Source organism: Varroa jacobsoni, unplaced genomic scaffold (genome assembly GCF_002532875.2).
Source record: "Varroa jacobsoni isolate VJ856 unplaced genomic scaffold, vjacob_1.0 scaffold_335, whole genome shotgun sequence".
Lineage (NCBI taxonomy): Eukaryota > Metazoa > Arthropoda > Arachnida > Mesostigmata > Varroidae > Varroa > Varroa jacobsoni.
In genome coordinates, this window is record NW_019213237.1 from 32014 (window position 1) to 55468 (window position 23455).

At 39.5% G+C, this 23455-nt stretch overlaps 1 protein-coding gene across 3 annotated transcripts in view; it reads left to right on the forward strand.

Annotated features, from left to right (window-relative positions):
* LOC111259464 (glutamate receptor ionotropic, NMDA 2B) overlaps positions 1 to 23455 on the forward strand; it is a 65757-nt gene that overhangs the window by 9165 nt on the left and 33137 nt on the right. The gene's annotated exons all lie outside the window — the stretch shown is intronic.

Consider the following 23455-nt stretch of genomic DNA (forward strand, 5'->3'; position numbering starts at 1 on the left):
CCAGAAAAAAAGCTAGACGATCGGGCAAATCGCTACGAATTTTACTAAGTTTACTTTATACTTTTCTAATACTTAACATTTTTTTAAAGATATTTTACTTATTTAAACATACATAAACTTTATTTATTTAAACATAATAAAAACATATTTTTTACGTACTACGAGAGTCCAGCATTTGCATTTGCGTGAAAAACTACAGGGTCTTCTTAGGCTTTGTGGCGGGTTATTATCATATAAACTCATATATAACTAGATCCCATTGGATTTTTTTTGCCTACTTCAAGGGTTTTCAAGTTAATCTATTATTTTTTTTCAACTCCTAATTAATTCGCTATATTATATAAGTGTGATCTACCTTACTATCAGTAACCCACACATGAGCTCATGATCCATGGAAGTCAGTCGTTGTACATGCTGGAATCTGCTGATCTTGTTACTACGCGGGATAACATGCGAAATGGTGGTTTTATTGTGATTAAATCCTCTTAGCGCTTCCCCAAATCATCTAATTTTCTGTTCCCTTACGAGGCTTAATAGAGACTACCTATACCCGGCAATGACGGTGGTGGTGGTGTGACGACAATCGCGCCAAACCTGAGGGAAAAATGGAAAAGACGATCGTTCTATTGCAGATGGAATGAGGGGTAAGTGTCCGGGTACTCGCGCGGAAAGCAAGCGATATCCAAGGAAATGTTTGAACTCGACTTGTCCCAGGACAACCGCCTTAAACAAAGTATGTCAACTTGAATAAACCCTGCTACTCGGCCGTTCCCTATTAATCAGAGTCGTTGTAGTTACCTCCGCTCAAAACGGCATTGACTGATTTCTCTATCCGTCCTTCGTACTGTCGGGATATCCGAGAGAAGTAAATAGGGGAAAACTAATAAGAAGAGAAAGAGTTTGTGTACAAGATTCGCTGCTTAAAAAAGGAATCGAAGCGTCGTCCCAAGAGGTTCCACGGCCGTTGCGGGCTTGCATCTGTACCCACCACAAGTGCACAACATAAGAGGTAATTGAAATCAAAAGCATCAGTAAGTCTATAGCAGAAAATAATCATAATTAGGACAATGGCTAGTCCTACTGCAATTTTCATGATGTACAATGTCGATATTATTGAGCAGAAAGATAATCTCACAAACGACGATGGTTAATAAAGGCAGCTCAATATTATACGAAGGCTAGAACTATATCAGATTCTGTGTAATAGCTCTATTTCGTTAATCTGGTCTACTGTTTTGTATTTAGTTAATTTTACTAGTCGAATATTTTCCTTTCAATAAAAATGTTGTTGCCTCGGTCTGATGAATATTGATGAGAAACACGAAAACCTCTCTTTTTTATATAGTTTAGAATTAAGCATTACAGTAAACATTCTAGTCAGCTTAATTATAATGGGTGAGTAAAGGTGCACAGGTATCAGATAATTCTCTAAGAGTCGTTAAGTATTATAGAACATCAGCTGACGAACTTAACGGCAGGTAGTAATATAAGCAGTTAGCATTAAGGACAACGCTCAAATCGCCATGGGAATGAGCTTATTAAGCCATGATGATACTACTCAAGCAAAAGTGTCCATTTGAAATAATAGGTGTCGCTATTTCTGTAAAGTAAACGCTCACTTTAGTTACGTAGAAAAGGCAACAACACATTTCGACGTCACCATCTATTGTTATGCGTGTGGAGAAATGCACTGGGTAGTCGCGAGTACAAAACCTTATGCCTGATTTCTAGCGTTGAAATCAAGCTTAAGGTTTCTCTAGAACCTTTTTTTCGTACCGATTCACGTCGACTGTCGATTGAGTGAAGAGCGAAATGAAGAAATGACTGTTTCTGATAATCCTACTATGAAAATGGAAAAAAAATAACAAAAACAGCATAATTGCTCTGACGGTGTGAAAATATCTGATGATGAAGAGCTTCCAGCGCAGACTTGTATGAACGATTATTTGTATTTGTAAAACGCCGTTCTTAGTTTATAACATGGATGCGCGACTTTTTAGCTGGGTTTCGTTACTCGTTCCGATGAGCTGCAAAGTGACACAGATCCCGTACATAGTCGCCCGGTCTTTAGGACGAAATAAAATTACTCAGCTGTAAGATAAAGAGACAACGATCTGAACGAGGTTTTACCTGATACATTTGGCAGTTGTATGAGCGACCGCATGTTAAAAGCATTTGTATGTATCCATACTTCAGTGCAGCTGCATAGCTTGTCTGTTGCAAGTGCGCTTGTACATCGTGTATTCGATTTGTCGCAATGAGGTAAACTCCAATTTTAGGACTCATACATTTAAGTACACGAAAAATATTTATTCACGGTAAAGGAAACAACAGTGAAGCGGAGTATGACAGGCTTATTTGAGGTTTGTTTTTATGTGTAATGATGTATAATTTTAGGCATTTTTAGATCACTGCATGAACATGCATTCCACACGTGCAGTGACACAATGATGCGTATAGCTGGGATCAATGCGATACTTAGCTCAAGCGAAAAAAGAACATGAGTGATTCAGAGCTTAGTTAATGTATGCTTAATATGTGAATTTCGAAAACTGTGATCTACGCTATGGCCTACTGACGATAGCACTTCAAATGTCACATTTACAATCAGGTTTTGTGTCGAACGGGAAAAGACCTATTGCAAACTTCGTTTAGTCCTTGCCATCTTTTGGTCCGTCATCACGTAGACGTCTTCTCCTTCTGCATGACCAGCATAGTGCCAATAGCTCGATCTCTCTGGTAGCCAAAACACAACTAAAAAAGTAACAGCTGAAAATACGCCATATGTTTCCCAATTCGCAATTCTCTTTAAAGGTTGCGTAGCCGCCTGGTGCACGAGCCTTTCGCGGAAGGGCGGGAGTTTTCAAAACTAATAAAGTTTCCTTTATTCATTTTGAAAACTCTATGTTTTTTTTTTTGTTTCATTTCTCAATAGTCTGGTATTTATTCTTACGTGACATTTTTGATACCAGTGCACCGTATAAAATTCGTTTGTTCGAACAACAGATGTAATTTTGTTGAAGCTCACTTCATCAGTTTTGACATTCGTTAAGTACAGCAAACAGGTTATGGTATACGGTCTAATGGCGAAAACTTTTATTAAACTTGCCTCGTAACACTCTTAGCTAAATGGCCAAATGCCAGAAATCCGGTGGCGGCCCACATGTATTGATCGTACGCACGTATCTATCTTGTCATGCGGTAAGCGGGAGCATCGACTCAAGCGCCCCCTTCCTCTTTTTTCCCTGCAGAGTTCCCGCTGCACAGTCGAGCTTTGCGATTCAAGCTAGCACATAGGTGATAAAGGTTGCGAGGACGTCTCCCAGCATCTGTAAAGCAGCGCCATTACTGCTTTTGGCACGTCGTCGTGTTTGCATTCACCCCCGGGTCGTCCTCCTTTGATAACGCAGAGAATTCTCCCTTCGTCAGCACGACGTCCTGTTGGCAGAGAGACGAGATCCGCCTCCCGAACAGGACGAAATGACTAGTACCTTCCTTGGATGGGAACCGTTTTCTCGAAGCGACATACGGCACCGCTAGTCGAACGGCTTTCGAGGTTTCTATGACGTCGTTCAAAGAAAAAATGGTCCTCGCTTTCTGTGGCCTTTTTAATGTCTCGCAAAATAAGAGACAGTCGCTTGTAAACGGCAAAAAAGCCATGGCTTCTTTCCGAAGCTATTTAAGCTTCGATTTTATATATTTTTTTCTGCTTTCAACTATCAATGGAAGCTGTGTATACGAAAGAAAAAAGGTAAACGAAGGGTTATATTCTAGTACGTTTAAGGGTACCTTCCGGGCATCACGACATCCGGTATCAGAAAGATTACCATGTCAAATGACTGATGTTCATTCAAAATATTCGCAGTTTCATCGGGCGGAACGGAGAATGCTAGCTCAAGTTAGCCGCCTCACTCATTCTAATCGCTTGAGAAGTTCTCGGCTGATGTGTTTGAGCAGTTGGATAATTCGAGGGAGGCAATTCTCTTAATATTGCAACCGCGTTTACTGATCGAAGGGAGAGACCAAAATGTAGTTAAGTTACCCTGTTCTTCACAGTTGGATCCAGCAAAGAAAACAACCTCTGTTAGCCGTATACAGCCTCATATTGTTATTGAATAATTCCCTAGGATCACTGTATATAAATGTTCAAATAAATGCAAGAATCGCAACTTGTTAGTTAGTTTCTTGTCGCCCTATACGGCCAGTATGGTTAGTAACTAGCTTTTTTGTACATTGCCAACATATTAAGTGAGGTAAATTGTAGGGGTAATTTATTTATTTATTTCCCTACCATAAATGCGTCCAAAAGCTTACCCTAATTAGTTGAGCCTTCTATTCATTATTACATACGCTATATTACATACGCGTTGTATGTGTAGATATAAGAAATAAATAAAAATAATAATAAAGCTGCTTGTCCATATTAACGTATTCTTCAACAGACGCCAGATCAACGACTTATTAGGGTCGCGATTGACTCACTTTTTGAGAATTGAAATTAGACAGCTCGATCCTTTCGTCTAAGTGCCCGTGTATGATGTTTCACAAAAACATCATACACAGGCACGTAGACCCAATATTAAAAGTATCGAACATTTCAGAGGCATTTTTTTTCACATGTGCGTACTCGAAGCTGGCCTGTTTGCGTTGAAAAAACACAGATTGATATCGATCGCCGTCATCTTTCTATTCACCGTAAGATAAAATAATTTATAAGGTAATATATTATGCTTTAGCTTGTTAAATATGCCGACGACTGGTCATTGGCTACCAGACTCATCAACTATCGAATATAAAAACGTAGATGTTTCATAGAAAAGTGTTTATTTCTACAAAAAGAAAAATAAAACTGTTGATTGTAGTGCATATCTGTCCTACACGTTCGTACACAGAATTTCGCCAAGCAGCCTTTACCTAAAACTGTTTAAAACCGTAACCAGTAAAACAGAAGCTATTCAATACAGATACAAAGGGGGTTCAATTAGCAGCTTCTGCAAGAAGAGGTCGGCGAGATATGGAAACGTATAAACGTAGAAAAGAATGAAATAGTTGTTGTCGACCAAGTTTGACCTAGGTCGGCAGAATAGACGGGTAGAAATACCCGAGGCAAAATACTCAAGCCATGTGACAGGCAATCGGCGTTACATGTATCGGGGGTTCTACACTTTACCGTGTTCAAGGTAAATGACAAAAAAATATATCTATTTAGGTTCAAACTACCTGTCTGTTATTTGACTTGGCTAATTGAAGGCAGTCGACAAAAATTAACTACCTTCCGCGTAACGGCGATAGTCTGAACTAAAAACTTTGGGTCAGTTTCCTCGTGAGGTAAAAGTTTGAAGTAGTGAAACCTCGTCAGCCAAGCTATACAGTTGAAATAACTTTGTGTGTATGCTTTTGTATATATTGCTAGAAGTCTGTATGCATCTGGATGTGTCGATTCGCCTTCTGAAAATGGTCTACGTGGAGCGGTAGCTTTGATCTTGTGGATCATTTGGGTAGACAGAGTCGACATGCGCTGAAAGGCTTGTAGTCAAAGGTTGATTTTCTTTCAAGTTCTATAGAACTGCGCAAAATTGGGCTTTCAAAATGAATTGGATTTTTTGCATTCTCGCCACAGATGGTTGAATGGAATATTCTGAAAAATTCATTGAAAATCCGTTAGCTTTCTCAACTCTACTGGAATAATATGATATCCCTAAATGTTATCGTTTATTCCATATCTATATATAGCAACAACAACCATATAGCTCAGATGTTACGTTTCAAGCAAAGTGTTTATCACTTGTATCCTATACTTTTTCGATTAGCACCAAACAGGAACGATAAGATGGCGTGAGCAGGCTGAAATAGAACCTTCTGAAAGGCTGCGATAGTTCTCTGAATAGGAAACACATCAATAAAGAACTCTGTCGTGTACGTAAGAAGGGAACTTATTTAATTGTAGAAGTTAATGGCTACTACAAAATACTCAACGGAGCAACTAGAATTTGTTGCAAATTTTTCTGCTATATACTCCTAAGAATGACGACCCTAAGCTAACTGATTTCGATAATAAATATTGTATTGAGAGCGTCACGCTGGTCTGTATATAGCGGAACCGTTATAGACCTAACCGCTGAAGTACCAAGGCAAGGCTGAAACAGCCAGGTATACACACGATTACGACGATTAATTTGTTGTATTCATTTACACATACGCTCCACTTTAACCTAGGTTTATTGTTTTCTTTATCCAGTTTACTGTAGTTAATCTGTATTAGAATTTATTTAACGCAGTAGAAACTGTACTGCGTTATGTCGAAGCAAGAAGTACAAACGTCTAACAATTCTTCGTGAAGATTTTTTTTGGCCAGTTGTTTAACTTGCAAGAATTGCGCTCAATCTGGATTGATCCACAATCCATGTCCATCAAACCGCGCTGTAGCAAAGACTCTGGTTAAATAGCGGTGTATAAAAGTGCCAAATTTTTAAGTTCATCAAATTTGCCATCAAAGTTAGCATAGCAACGTTGCGAAACCTTTGAGCGCGGGAGAGAGAGAGAGAGAGAGAGAGACGGCCAAAAAGGATAGTGAAATCCTGCCAACGAAGAAAAGCGCCGGCTAGTAACGATGGAACGAGACGTCGAACTGCTAGACAGAACACACGTTCCCAATGAAAAAGAAACAAAAAAATAGAAGAAATATCCAAGCAGAATGAACAAACGGAACAACTAGATAACTGACGCTAAATAAATCGCATGAGATGAAATTGCCAATGCAGCAGAAGGTCAACGCTAAACAAAATGGACACTCAGAAAAAAAATCAATTCCTTAAGGCATCTACAATAGGCGCTATGCAGATTGCTAGAGGCAACCGATTGAGAGTGAAACCTATAAGTTAACCCCGAAAAGCCTAATTTTAACAGTGAGAGATATAGAGGGCGGAGCACAAAGTAACGTGAGAACATTTTAGCTCACAACAATCAACTCCTTACTCACACCCAGTATCGAGATATTTTAACTTAGGAGAAACCTGGACATTAACAAAAAAACCGAAGGTATTTAATCTATGTTATTACTAAACGAACATCCAAATCAAAATAGTGAAGGTATAAAAAAAAACATATAACATTAATACCAATAGAATAATACGAGATCATCAATGCATTGCACAGTTTCTCTTTACTCTCAGATACAATGCCAATGGCATACGTAAACTTTGAAGGAATTATCGAGCATTAATGACCTTCGACGAGCAAAAGGAAACAACACTTTCTACGAACCTGAAAGTACATGCATCGTGTGTTTTGTATCCGACATCGCCGTTCTACAGTTCATCACGAGGTGCGTCTACGTTCGGATTCTAGCGTAGACCATCACGTGTCCCTAACATTGGCGTAAAACGCGTTATTCATAGATCACGGAAACTTATTCTGTGCTTAATTGCGGCGTAGACTAAGGCCAGTGGAAAAAATAACGATCTAATTGCAATTGTCTGCGTAATGCTGCCAGGCCATACTGTATATTCTAAAATTGGGATACTTATTCAATTCAAAGAAAACGCTATTTGCAGTATTGGAATATAGTAAAAAACTACTCACTTTCATGGTTATACAATACTAATTGTCTGGGACGAATGTCTTATATGAGGCAAGAACATTCCAGGGCCACTAATAGCACACTTATACCAAACGACACCCACTGTTTTCTTAGCAGACAGAATTACGTTTACATAAATACGACTTTTTGTCTTTCAGAGCAAAATCCGGATCTCATTGCGTCGACACCTATTCCCATTGCGGCCATTTATTGGAATGGTCATTCATAGAGCGGCGTTTTTTCAACAATTTTTGGCCTTCTCGTACGTTTCGCAGCTTGAAGCGTTGGAGTCGTTGGGACACTAGCACGGAAGCCACGAGGTGTGCTCGGCCCCGTACCTGCACGACCCCCATACGTGTGCGCCCTGCACAGAACTATACCAGCTTATGCTAGATCGAAGTGAATCCAGCTACGTTTGCATAGGAATAAAAGCAGAACATAGGTTCCCTAATATGCTTGCTACATTAGCAAGGCTAATATGGGATCATGAAGGAGAATGTCATTCAAGTCTTCGAAAACTTTAGCAGTTATTATTCTTTCGGTTGACAGCTATGGGCACACACCCATTATGGACAACCCTTGCATTATCCTCTACAGTTATGATAAATCACCCTTCAATTTTCTGGCTATTTAGTCAACATCTCTTACTCCCCAGGGTTTTGCCTAATATTCACTGTGAATTACATTTGCAGAGGGGTGCATCAACATCGACAGCTTACTACAACTGGCCATCAACGATCGCTCAATACAAACATAGTGTTCCTACCACTGCTCCGTTCAATGCATTTATTGTAAACCTCCATTTTTTAGCCTAGACTCGGCCACACTGGAGCGCACACATTGATCGCGCGATAGGCAAAGATGCCACCTAGAGAAAATCCTACCTATGAGATTCTACCTTGATTACATGCATCTTAATTGGCGGCGTTAGATGTCTTCGCATTATGGACACGTTTAACAGACTGCCCGCTAAATTCGAAATAGGGATCAAGCTCGGTATCGGCCATTTGCAGGATCACTATGTATAGCTTTATACAACGAATTTCAATAGATTAAGGATGACTAAATACTTGTATAAAAAGTATACGCGTTAACTAGTCAGGTATAAAGCTGCTTTGTATCAGTCTATCACCAATAAGTTGCATTTCAACACCCAACTCTGGTTGTTCAATAACTGTGGTAGGGACCTGACAGCGAATGTCTATATTTGTATGCCGTTTAACAAATAAAGTAAACTATCCGTTACCCCACTCCTATACATATTGTGATACTCGCTTTTCCGCATTTAATTCCAACAAATTCAATAGGCACTATAACCAACATGTTCTACCAGACAAATGATCACGTATTAACTGCCAATATCTGAAAAATCCTTCGCGGTCCGGTATCGCGGCGCCGCACGATAAACATAATAAGGATAGTAAATAATAATAAAAAAAAGACAGAAAACGACTATCTATAATTAGAATTTAGACCGCTTACGGGCTGTTCGTTAGCCATACTTCAGTATAGTTACAGTATAACAGGCGTTGTTGCTGCACCGGAAGGCAAAGTTTTCAGTGAGGAAATAAAATTAAAATACTCTTGTCGAGTGTCTATTTCTATTAACGGCATTAAACAGCGACCTCTTGCCGGTGCGATTGTTCCCAATTCAGTTAAACTGGCGATTGAAATTATGCCTTTACTTTGAGATAACACAGGACGTATAAAGCCGGCGAAAGATTCCGGCAACATATTCTAAATATCTACCGAATATGGTGGGTCGCTTACAAGATTGGGCTAGAGTGTTACTCTAAGGCAATATAATCATATATGGTAAATATTTCCCATATTTAAAGCATGTCGAACTGACAAATGCAAGGACAAGTTATATGTTAACTTGCGTTCCCCTACAACATTTCCAACATAGCACACATCCACATGTCTTCGAAAGCTCACCATTACGGTGTGTCTTTTCTCCAGTCACTCTCTAATAAAACCGATTTGTCGCACTAAGACTCACCCCGCTAACTTGTACGTTTGAATAATGAATAATATTTATTTGAAGTTTAACTTGAAAATCTATCGTTAAAAAGAGACGCATTCGTTAGGTAAGTTGTTTGCAAGTCAATTTGACATAAGTAAGTAAGATGACAAGCACATCAACACATTATTTTGAACTTGCCGGGAAAGAAAAATGAAGGAGGTAAGATCAATAGGGTAATGGGCAACTTCAGTCGTCCTCTGTTATCGTGTCGTTGCCAGGTTTAACGTCCAATCAGTTGTAGATGACTCTCGCGAGGGTAGGCAACATCATTCGTCAACGGTTTTACGTTCCGCTGGTTTTATCAATGGTTTTTTTTTGCATAGCTTCCGAAGCGAGATTTTTACAACCTACATTCCTATTAGATTTATACTATGCATTGTGCGTTTCGAAGGTATGATCTTGTATGCGTTCGTTACTCAGTTCAAAAGAGAACATCAATTCCTTATATTTGCCAAATAGCGTGTAACCGAAAGGAAACGAAAGGAAAGGAAAGGAAAAGGCAAACACGTGGCAATTATAAAAGGCAAGGAAGGCCCACATTAGCGCTGCTAATTTTTGTGTCAGTAGTAACGCCCAGAGGTCGTATACGTGGTCGCACCGGCCACAAAGACAGAAACATAGTCACTTGAGTTATTTTCTTAGACGCACATAGTTTAGTTAGTAATACAAGCAAGCATTACGCAACGCTTTTGGGAATAACTTCATCTTGTTTTGCAAACAACTACTGGATAAAGAGAATTACTATATAGTTATATTTTAGCATCGGGGAAATCCACGCAGCGAGATTGAGACGTACAAAATAGCCAGATGTTTTTTTAGGTATTGTGGAACTTAGTATGTAAGTTGTTCAATAGCCAAAGCACAGTCCTATCTATCCATCCACACAACTAAAATACAACACACACGAAAAACCTATTTGTAGGATAACTTGGAAGCCTCCAATAAACATCGGATCCATCGGCAGCATTGCTTCAGAGCGCGCTTTGACTTACAAGTAGGTTTCTCTCTAACCTTCTAAGTGGACTTCAGCTAATACTTTGGTTTCGTCGTCTTTATTCCTCCTTATTTCTTCCTCAGAAATCTCTTTTTCTTGGCCTTTCTCATGCAAATCATCTGGTCATCGGTTAACGGTTGCGTACTTGCTAATAATAATAATAGCAGTAGTAGTAGAACTATTCAGTACTGAATAGTCTAGTCTCTCAAAGTAATAACGTTATAAGGAAGTGGGCTGGGTGTAATATATTCTGGTGCCAATGTCGCTAGATATTTTCACGGTAGCTATTATAATGAACCGACAACAACCTTTCGAAGGTCAGAGGAAACACTTAAAAGACTGAATGTCGAGAAGAAACCCAAATGGGGCTGATAATATTGAATTAACACCAAGCGCTCGCCAGAAACAAACAGTTGATATTGGAGGCTAAAAGCGATGGCATATTTTTTATTTCGTCATTCTTTTTTCAAACCCGTTAATTGGTAGGCTTTGCGGAAAGCCTAGCTTTTTCTTGCGGATTCACGAACAATTTACTCGTAAATTGGAGGTAGACCATATAGAAACGACATTATCTTAATAAGCATTACTTTCAAAAGATACAGGGGGCTCTGAGGATTGTCGAGACAAGAGTACCTCCAAGATGTTGTCAAGTGCAAAGGCGCCAGATAAGGAAAGTCCATGGAAAGGCACAATGAGTAATATATAATTACGTACTTGAAATACGAGTTTCGCCGTAATTATCTTTACGGTATGAAATTATTTAATAGGCCATTTTAATTGATAGTATAATAATTGACTAGCTACAACAAAAATACGGTAGCGAAGTTCATATGTAGCGTATAAATCGATGTACATATGAGAGCGTCCGTTAATCTTCTTATCATCAGGAATGCACAACGTTGACGGATGTATATTAGTATTTTTTTATTATTTACGAGTTCTAGCAGCGTAAAACACTACCGAAATTATACAGTTTATCCTTATTATTCTTCACATGATTATGGCCTACAACACTGTCAACTACTGTTAGCGTCCAATGGCCGTAAATCAGCAATACATACAATCGACTTAATCCTCTTTTCGTTTACATATCTTGGTATGGTAAGTGCTTCTGAAAGGTGTACCGAACCGCAATTTGCTATGGGTCTATGATAAGACCAGTACTAATCGCTAAATTAACACTAAACACGCGACGAAACATATAGGTTTCTTTTACTTCCTCGAGGTATACTACTAATAAGGAATTTGATCATTTTCCATAGATGCAAGTTAATGCAGCCATTATAGGGTACCCATTAGTGCTTTATATCACTGCCACTCATAGTTCTCCGGCTATCGAACCAACACGTTCAAGTCACTTTACAAGGAACGTACTCACTATGTTCCGAGGAAAGACCCGAAAGTCTTATCACTAGCATCGTTTCCTGCTTGTTATTGCCATGATCTTTTCTGTTTTTCTATCTCGGGCCGCCACTACTCCGGGATGTCTGGGAACACAAAAAAAAAGTGAAGGTTTTCCTTCCATTCCAGAAGAAAATGCCCCACTCAAGAGATCCTTCGTAGCATTTGGACAGTGTTTTGAAAGGATCAATAAGAGCTCCTGTACATGAACGTTCGGAGGAACCCGCAAGACGAACAACCGGAAAATAGGTCCGAAAACAACTAATGGTCAGACTCTAGGCCAAACCATAACCGTTCCGGTCGAGTGGCCGTACAATAAAGGCGAATGTTTGCGGAATGGCCGAAAAAATATAGCAAATCAAAGAAGGTGGGAAATAGTGAAAAAGAGACGGAAGATGGGTATATGGTAGAAATGAAACTGAAAAAAGCTCTATCCTTTTTCTTTTTTATTAGAAGACGTAGTTTTCTTTACGGGAAGGAGGATTTTGGGCCCTCCTATACTTCTTGCCTCGGGAAGACTATCCCCGTTTTCTCGTCGCCTATAGTATGACCCTCATCGAAGGATCGTGTTTCGTTGTGTCGACACTCAACTCGGGCCAACGTTTCTTTACTTCTTTATAGTGAGGTTGCAGAGGGCAGAAAGCCGCAAGCGAAATATAAGTTTAACCCCGCAGAGGAAGCGTAGTGTGAGGGACGCTCTAGGTAGAGCTATCAAAGCCGACCTGCTTCTGTAGGATGACAAACCAAATAATGGTCCGAAGCATCAATGAAAAGGCGGAGAATATCAAATAAAGATAAAGAAAACGCTAAAGCAAACTTCAGCCAGATAAAGTAGGACTTATGCGGTAGGAGTCATCAGTATTCGGGGAGGCGAAGGTCCGCAGTGTCACTATTACACTTTTTCGAAGACGTCGGTTTTATTAATGGAACGATCCGAACGAATGAAGCACAGATGCGTTTATAAAGTCACAGTAGGATTTAAAGAGAACCGTAACCATTTTGATAAAGATAGAGACAATAATATATGGTAGAGAAGAGACATTACGTTGAAATTGTCAGGTGGCATGATTATACAAGATTTCACCATTCTCGACGAAATGAGGCTTACTTAAGTTGTTGCAAGTATAGAATCTATTTCGAGGTCCGTTAATCATATTAGCAGGTGATCTTAAACAGCATGCTACTGTTCGGCATGTCCTTGCTGTAAATTTCACTTTATATATAGACCTGAATTGTAATTGTCGTCCTGAGCATGTATAGGTTTAAGGAATGACACGTCTCCATATCGTACTACTGGCGACAGGGTTGCGAAAGGCGTTCCGGTTGTCCACTCGCTATTTGCCGCTTGTGAACCGAGTGAAAATGATAATGGCATTAACTAATAGGTGTACGCCGAGTGTACTATCGCTTCATCTTCGGAATGGACATAACGCTTGACTGGTTCGTGGGTAGTACAATGAGATATGCTGTTTGGAATACGTAAAGCTAGGAGATAATCTTTTTTCTAGTTGCGATCAAACGAAAAACTCAAATGGAGCCATATACCGTTATTTAAATGTTCGAGTAAAATCGTTTCGTTTATGGCTCCAATCGCCTCTGGATCTTAACAAGTACGAGCATAGGTAGGTTAAGATGAGTTTGATTTTACTTATGACGGTGCTAAGTTCATTGCAACGTGCCGTCCGACCTACTCTAGTAACTCGAAACTGTCGAAATTTTTAACTTAGAAGCAAAGACAACTTTGTGTTATCTAGTAACACAGATTTTTCGTAGTTGCAATTATCAAAGGCGCTCAATAACTTAGTTTAATAGTAGGGGTGACCAATGAAAGAATGTAAATTGTGTAAAATTTGCAGCGCGGAAATCTACTTGTTGTCAAAGGGGATGCTTTTTAGGAACAAGAAGGTGTCTGCCTGCCTGCCTGCCTGCTCGAAAAGCCCTTCTTTTGTACTAACTACGAGCATGACTGGGGTAATAGAATTCTTAATGGGGCTCATTGGGAGTCAAAGAATCTTATTTGATCGGGTCAAAAGGAGTCTTATCATTGATCATCTAAGTCGGAGGCTCCACCAAATGGCAGCAATGAAGAAGGACTTAAACAACTGCAGTGACTGCGTCCAGACATCACTTAGTCCGTACTGATATTAAAGAAGCATTGCCATTATTTAGAAAGCGTACGTGTAAGCAGTTCGTAATTAGAACAAAGCGTTCAAAGAGATAATTAGCATATATACTTGGATAATTCGTAACTACAGAATAGCAATCACCAGTGGCGCTAAACGCATAGCCTAATCGTGTACAGTCTGTCCGACTTAAGTACAAATCCATTACATAGCAAGCCATTGTTAAGTAGAGTCTTATTTAATTGTGCCAACATAAAACGGAAGGATAACTTAGTTCCGTTAACTCAGCCCGCTGTTATAGCCGTGCAAAGCGACCAGCAGAACGAATACGCAGCCTAGAAAAATACACTGATTGATTTATTTGTCTCAACTTTGATTCGATTTCATTCTTTAGATTTAGTTAAAAGCGGTAGGCTGTCCTTGTACCTTAAGGTTAGCATCGAATTGTTATAACCTTTTTGCCTTGCACAGGCCGATGTACGGCACTGACTTCTAGTCGTTTCTGGACAGCGGTCCACGGTCAGAAAAGACCGCTAGGAAATCGATGGTGCAGGCAGTCTCTACTGAAAAATCACGAACGATAATTGTTAGATAGTCAGACTTGCCTCCCTGAAATTATCTCTTGATCTATATAACACTACAACCTGAAACCATTTAATACATTTGTGCAATGATAGCGCGTCGCTTGCAATTAGTGGCGTAGAGATCAACGAAGGCTGAAGAAGGCCAAAGTGAACTCCTAGTTCTTCATGACAACAGCAACGACCGAACATATTCTTACATAGGGACCAGCGTTAAAGCCGATCGGTTTTATTATTTGGCGTACAAGATACAGGGACGCTCTGCGTCAAATGAAAGCTTTATTTGCGAACCAACTCATTAATTTAAACATCTTGCCCTTTAAAGTCCATAAAAACTTTTGACGATGTTAACACTCTATTTATTTGATTTTTTCTATTTGCATAAATTACGCGAAATAAATACGATTTTCGTTATTGAGATATACATGCGAGAGCGAAAGTATTTCTATTTGACAGTAAATTATTATAATTTTTACTAAACATCTACAAAATATGTCCCACACACACACACACACAGTTGATAATGTACAACATATAGCCCTCAAATATCCATATAAGCTCATGAAATTTAAGAATTTAAGCTGAGCGGGCGTGTTTTACGCTTAGTTACGTGTCTAGAGCTCGCATCATCTATTCATTGGCGTTGTAGTGTTCAACCTGAAAGAGCGCACCTAAAGCGAGACGATCCTACGTCACCGCCTGCAACCTAGGAACGCAGAGGTTTAGCTCTGCCGCAGCCTAGGTATGTACCTGTGCAGACATTCATTTTTGACGGAATAGATCCTTTCTTATCTCGTCACAGTTACGGCTGCCATTGTTATCTGCTGCCAGCAAGGAAAACATCCTCCTGCTTTTGTGTGTGAGTGAGCACCTTGATTACGCTGCTGGAATCGAATACAGGTTATACTTTTACTAAGATCTGACAGTATTGAATGAGCTCGACAAACTATTCGTAACTAATATTATAGTGAACTGCCAGTGAAGATGAATAAACTTGTATATATATAATGCATGTCGTCGTATCTATCTGGCCGAAGAAAGTCCCCGTTATTGATTTAATAATATCCAGTGGTAAAGGTAACCTAACGCTTCTCACCTCCTGGCGAAGTAAACGCTAGAGAAGCCGATGTTGCAAGCTTTAATTCCAAATGAGCGGACGTTCGGTGGCACAGTATTGCGGATGCTTATCAAGCTTACGTGCTTCAGAATATTATGCTGGATCTAGTGAAAGAAAGTCTTGTTTATGTTATATGTTTAACCTTGGAGATAATCTAGGCCCGGTGTTATTCTTGGGGGGGTAAAAGGGTTTTAGGCTATTTTGAGGTTGTAAAAGGTTTAAGGCGTTTTATAAATTGTGATTAGTGAATGATCATAGTAATATATAATCAGTTTGCATATATTCAAGGTCAAAAGGTAATCGTACATAAAACAAAGGCAATAAAGTTTTGTAGGGCAGGTTGTATTGCTGTCCCAGCTAATTTGAGATAATAATTCACTCGATCACTTTCTACCCCATGAAGAGCTTTAGTTACCTCGGTACCGTTATACAGACTAATGAACGGTCCTGTACGGGCATATTGGAGAAGGTGGTTACTTCATCGTTTGGCTCTCGAACTATACTACGGCATGAAGATTGCATCTGTAACTCGTACGGTACAATCCAGACGATATAAGGTATACCTCAAATGGGGCCTCAATCTAGACACGTCATGCAGCAATCGGCATAGATCTCTTAAAATCGATACGTCCCTATTTATTAAAAATCCTAAGGTGATTTAACTTCCAAGCGACCCAGCTTAAAATACACCTTCTTGCTAACGGTAAATCAAGTCCTCTATAGAAGTTAAATTGCATGACATCTATTTACACTCTCACCTTTTTCGCCTTTTATAGACTTCGTCAGAGTACACTGGCAGCTTACACAAACTCTCAGCGAATCAGATACGTGAGATTTTAAATAAGTATATATAACTTTATAAATCGACAAATGCTTCGATAAATGTCTCGATAGTTTTTCTCATCAAATACAACAAGAACTTACGAAGAAATATTTCAAAGGCCTCGCCAGAACAAGAATAGCTGTACCTGTCTGACTAGCTATAATAAGATTATAGCCTACGTAACTGAGGCAATAAAGCTTTATTTGTCTGATATAGTTATACGTTAATAGTTTGTGTTTCACGGCAACGCTCAATAAAGGAATGAAGCAAGACACACTCTTTTACTACGGTTAATACATTCGAAAAGCTAAAGCGTTTGGTCGAAATTGCTTTTAGCCCCATTCTGATTCGACTATGTTATAGTAGCAAAATATTTATCAAAACAACCAAAAAAATATTTATCCTCGTCGACTGGATAATGCAAAATTCACAAAAGGAAAGTTCAAGGACTACCGATCCACAGGCCTCGAAGTCCGTCCTTACCTTCGGGTGGGCTATTCGGATGTAACGGCTTAAAATGTGAATATAATTCTCCTTTAAACTCGAAACTTACCATGAATTGAACTCTAGGACAGTTTAGTTCGCCGCCTCCGTTATGACAAGCCTAAGGGTACTCGATTGTGATATATCTAGCCGTTGATAACATTTTTAGACATACCGTTTCTATTGAGCATGGCGGTCACTCAGCTTCATTTCATGTCAGTTTTTGAAGAAAAGCCCGTTCTGTTGAAATCTGCACGCAGAGTGATAGTCATATTTTTCGCATATCACACGAGACTGGTGATGCCCTCTTATTTCCTCACTATATGCGTTCAAACACCATTTGATTTAACTTTTCCCAAAAGCTCCTATGCATGCACATAACCTACAACATACATTTCAGATACGTAACTTTATAGAGTATATCCTATAGATCGATTGCATTTATTAAGATAACGGTGATTTTTCACCTATAACTTGAGGCCGAACAGCGGATTTAAAGTAACGAACGTTTACTTCGTTCTTAGCTTGTCGTAGTCATGAGTGAGTGAGCACATCGTTAATTTTATAGAATTTCAGAATATACTAGTTTAGCAGTGATCGCGTTGTTGCGTAAAAAAATCAGCTATTTTTTTTGACTACTCGACACTACCCCCCTTTAAGGCTAGTTGTAATAGGTGGTAAATCGCAGCAGAACGAAGATTCATTCTATCGATTTCAGCTAAGGCAAAGAACAATGAAACAAGTGATGCGTTTGGACCGCGCCGTACTCGATTGTTGTTGATTCGAGGGCGCCCTCTGCGGAATCGAGAAGAGAAACGGCTGAACTTCCTCAAAACGTTTTGTGATACTATGAGTTAGCAAAGAGATGTTTAAGTTAAAAGTTACTCGAAAATCAAAATGACTAAAAAGCTCTGGAAACATTTTGCGGCCTCCGTTTAATCATTTGTATTAAGTTGTTGTCCAAAGTTAACGGGATATGTATGACATATTGATCGAAGTCAAATTAGGTTGTCGATCATATGTTCTTACAATCAAAATGGCCAATTCTATTTGAAACCTTGCCTGTATGAAATTGATTATCTTTAAAGAACTCAGTCGTACTTCAATGTTGCAGATACTCTTCTAATAGCGTCTGTACTTTTGTTCATAAATAGCACACAAAGCCAAACTTTTATGCAATGCCTGCTGTTGCTATTGATAATCAGCCTGCCTTCGGGTGAAGAGCTGTGTTCAGTTACCTTCAGCAAGAACCCCCGGCCGCTTACGCGGCGGAGTCCTCCTTCAGTTGGGGAAGCAATATTTGGCAGAAAATTATTTACGCAATGAGAATGTACATATTTAATATCTCATAATAAATAGATGGAAAGGGATTCCATTAATCGGGAGATACAGTAGATGGCTCTGCGGGGATTTGATTATAATGTGTGGTGTACAAGCTTTTCGTTAGAGTTGTAAATAAAAATTAGTTCGCCTTTAGCCTACGACAACGATGCTGCTCTCACACGGAAACGTTTCTTCGAACTTGGCAATCGCCGTTAGTTACGTAGCCCGGAAAGATACCTAATAATCAATCAGTGAATGATTACGTCAAGGAAATTTTTAGGATTAAGGGGCAAGTGCGGACTCTTGACAAACCAAGCGCCTTTTTTTCTTATTATGTAAATTCTCGGATTGAATCGCTGCAAAGATTGTTGACCATAGTTCACGTACTTCTCATTCTCATGCCAACGTCGCCATATTGCATTAACGGTGTAGTAATTAATGTAAATATAGTGTACACATATTAATCATTGTTGGATCCTATGATTTCTGACAGTTTAGTGATGAGTGTTGAGTGATGAAAGCACATATGTAAGGGATAACAGGATGCTATATTTTAACGAGTACTAATAAGACGTTAACTGCATATAGTAATCAAAAAAGATAGGGGCTAATGCCTGATATGGGTTTGATCACCTGGAGAAGGCCCGTCGGGTCCGGCAAATATAATATCGTTCTACACAACATAATATATGGCCTTAGTATGCTTAATCGATAAACACTTCGTACCCCTACCGTTCACACAAATCCTCGCTCAATGCATAGCTTCGATTAGGACACAAGGCACATTTCGAAGCACATTATATTGCCGACGAGCCATGTTAAAGCCAAGACTATATTTTACAACTTTGAAATCAATTCCTCCCAAGTTGTAGTTAGAAATAAACATCTGTGTAGCTATAACTATACCTGAGATACTGTCCATCCGAATTGATCACAAGCCTTGGCTAATAATAGCTCCATCCATATAATGTCGGCCGTGTGCTTTCGTGCATCCAACTCACTTAATAGCCTTATCGTTTTAGCAACTGGTTATCCGAGGGAAAAATAAGGAACTATCAAGCCAAAGCTTTTAGTACGAGGGAACACATTTTTTTCGTACTGTACCGTATACCTCATTTACGGCCAAGCACATTTACATAAACCATTAGCTCTTCGTTTGCTTGCTTCGCTCTCGAAGAGGCCAGGGGAACGTCGTTACTTATTACTACGGTGCGCGTTTGCGCAGGGGCAATCGCTCCGTCATCGTTTTGAAGCCTCCTGAGGTCCATGAAATGACAGCCAGGACGGGGCGAGGCTCTGTTCTCTGTTATTCGTCTTTCTCGCCTTTTCGACGCCATTTTCGCCTTCACATTAAAGAATATACTTGATTTCTCCCTCGCGAAAAACGGCAAGTAGTAGAAGAGATAGAGCAAAGCAGCCAGCTTTCTGGCTTTCCTTCGTATAGCCTCCCTTGCAGTGCTCTCTACTTCGCCAAAAACGTAACTGCGTAGCCTTTATTAATCTCTCTAACGAAACAAGGCAGGGCCAATCTAACTGCGCGAGGTAAACGTTGGTGAAACCCAAGAGAAATATGTTTGGGATTTAACAAAAGCGCTTGCCGGACCTTTGCTCTGAAGCTTCGGATGTCAGGAGCTTTTATGACTACGCGCAGAATAAGAGACCGGAAGGCAGGAAGTTCAAATGCCGGAGCAATGCTACCACCACCAGTGGCGTAGCGATATTTGCGCTTATGCAACTCGAAAAGAATAACGAAGGAGGGCAACTAAGATTTAGGAATGAGCTCGCTGATACACCTTACGGAAGATGGCTTTTTTTTCAATATTACACCGAGTCTCTTATTTGTTTTACAAGACGGAAGTAGCCTTGAAAGACCTTAGCTGAAGTTTCGCCCATGCGTTTGATGGAAAGACTTAAAAGCTTGTGCTTCTGATGCACTGGAGTGTCCTTTAACTTTTTTTTTGCCTGAGCCTTGAGTAACTATTCTACTATACAGGTCAATTCACCTCCAGGGCATTGTATAGGCAATTTCAGATCCAACCAATATGAAGAACTGTTAATCAACATAAATGTAGCTATAAATTATTTTATATGTACGTATTTTTTTCACCTCTTAAGTACTTGATTCAATTAGCTGAGCGATGGAATCACACGAACGACAAACCTAGCCTTCGAGAAAGAATATCTTAAACGAAAATAGGTACATTTCGAATCTGTTTTATGAGCAGAGTTGCTAAAAACTCCATGCTGTAACTCTCCGCGGCGATGTAGAGCTAGAATCGCCACCTATCATTCCATAAGATCGAGTGGTTCGACGCAAATTTATCGTAAGTTAGGCTGACTAGGTATGGAAATGCTCTTTCAGACTCTCTAATATTTTGAAAACATAGTTAATGCTATACTTCTTATTACCTAAACAGACAAAGCTTTTGTTCTTGAGCGGTTGATTTTTACTATCGTTATTGAGAACCGTGTTAAAAAAAGGACTTCGTAGAATCATTTTTACTAAGCTACGTTTAGGGCCTTGACAAAGTCCGCCAGACACCCGATCTTGTGTATTAAATAAATGGCAAGTAGACCAGTTTGATTATTTCTCAGACTTATCGTCGAGCAAACAGTGTGTGATTCTGTTTAGATTTCAAATAATCTTGCAGTAACTAGAAGAGGATTTTATTCTCTTGCCTGCCTGAAAATGCAGCGAACACAGAAGCTATATAATTCGCTAGTGCCGGAAGAACGGTAAACGGTTTCGATAGTCAAGTAAGGGACTCGCCCCTTACTTGACTGTCAAAACAACTTATCACAGATGTTTATGAGATACTCAAGATGCTGCTTTAAATGTTACAGCGTTACTAAAAGCTGTCGCATTGATATACAAACATATTGCATTTATTGGGAGCCTATAATTTCTATCTGGTTATATTTTAAATTGCTTATAATACTCTGAACAGTAGTTTATTTTTTTGTAACCCCGTGACTAACAAACGCCGGTACGCAATTTCATAAATTTTCAACTTTTTTATCCGAATGTTGTCTACAGCAAAATATGATTCAGATGGCGAGAGTTCGCACTGACTTAAGGTTTATCATTCACTATAAAGTTCGTGTCTCCTGAGAGCTCCAGCATGCATCCCGACCAACGCCGGCATCGGCCTTCTGCCTGTATTAAGCACACACAGATGTAATAGTTTAAATCCTAGACAAATGTTGCATACCGTTTTCCGGCTGTGTAAAAGAACTATACATAAGAATTTAATGTAGGACCTCTCCTAGAAGTTCTTGCATTCCCTGCTTTCTTCGCACCTTCAAGCACAGCTGCTTCATCACTCTCGGTAAACGCAGTAGCGTAGATGACGCTCAAAACAAAATGATCGCCATAGCAGCTGCTAACAGAGGCATTTTGTACTGTCCAAAGAGTGTCTTGTCCCCGCGATATCAAGATGTCAACACAGCTATCGCAGATTTTTTTTTACAAAATATTTTTGTTCTGTTAACGATAACGATTCTTTTTCCCTTTTTTGAAGCAGTAACTCGGGGTGTTGGATGCGTCCATTTAAGCTTATGAACGAGGGCGGACCTCTATGCCGGGTTGATGAAGACACAGGGATAAACATTTCGAAAGTATTTTTGTTCTATAATGAATTCCGATTGATAGAAACAATCGTTGACAGGAACGTGGCCCACGAGTCGTACAGCCGTCAGAAAATGATGCCATCGAAATCCACTGTTTTTCCTTTGAAGAAATATGTTGGATTCGTCAAAGCTATTGTTTTATCTTATTCGATACACATACTTGCTACTGCTTTCAAACAATACCTCGTGCAAATCTTCAAGTAGAAAGTAACTTATATGCAAAGAAAGAACAAGGAAGTTGACTTTCGCCTCACATGAGTGTCTGCTGGCGCATGTCTTCAGATCAAGTATTGGTCACTTTTTGATACCTTAATTTATAAAAGCGAACAGCTCGCTCAGACTTAGTGATTGAGAGTTAACGAGAGATAACGAAATTACGATGAATATTAAAATTTATTTTTTTAAATTGAAGTATAATGAATCTATAAAATTAAAGTATGATACTTCACAGCTCTCTACTGAAGTGTATCTGAATATGCAATGGAAAACCAGCCCATAATCCAGAAAGACTTTGACCCATCTTAGCACGTGTATTTGATCACAATAAGTTTAAGTTTGCGGAAATGCTGGTGGGTACTAGGAAAAGTGCAGATACGATCTAGGCCTTGTTTCTATTAACCACATCGTTACCTTTTAATACAACCTGCGTAGCCGGAGGAGGATACGTCTATGTCACTGAGAAAGAGTAATTACAAACTTGATATTTCTTTATTCGTTTTTAACGACAGCAGAACGTCAACACGCAGCTCTGCGTGGCAAACGAGATAATGCCGGAGAGCTTCGATAACAAGTCGTGCGCACTAAGACAAAAAAAAACAGAAAAAAAATCTTGCAGCTGGAATTCATCCTAGCTTCTTATGTAGTCTGGAAAATGAACGCTAACAGTCTTGTGACATAAAAGTGCAGGACAATTGGCCTGAAGTAATAAACTGCGGATATTCCCAACCAGGCAAAATACTGAAACAGCGCCACCGATTTTGCAGGCTATAAGCGTCTGGCTTATACAACGGAATTCAGTCGAAGTGAAAACATTTCATAGATTTAGGCTAGATGCATATCTATATGTCCTAATGGCAGGACATGAATAGCAGGCTTTTTGGCGAACTGTTTAGTATCTGGCTTAAGATTTTCGTAAAAAAAATAGAGTTTTGCATCTCTGCAAAGTGAATATAGCGACCAAACGCTCAAAGACCGAGCTGTCTACATGCCGATCCAAAATGGCTTTCGTAGGCAATACACTGACCTTACTATCGTCTATGAATAGGGTTACATGACGTACTTCTTTGAAGTAGTCAGCTATCACGTTCATTCAGTGTCTCATCCTTGCTTAAGTGTCATAACTTTCGCATTCTCTAGTTTATTATATGTCCACTAT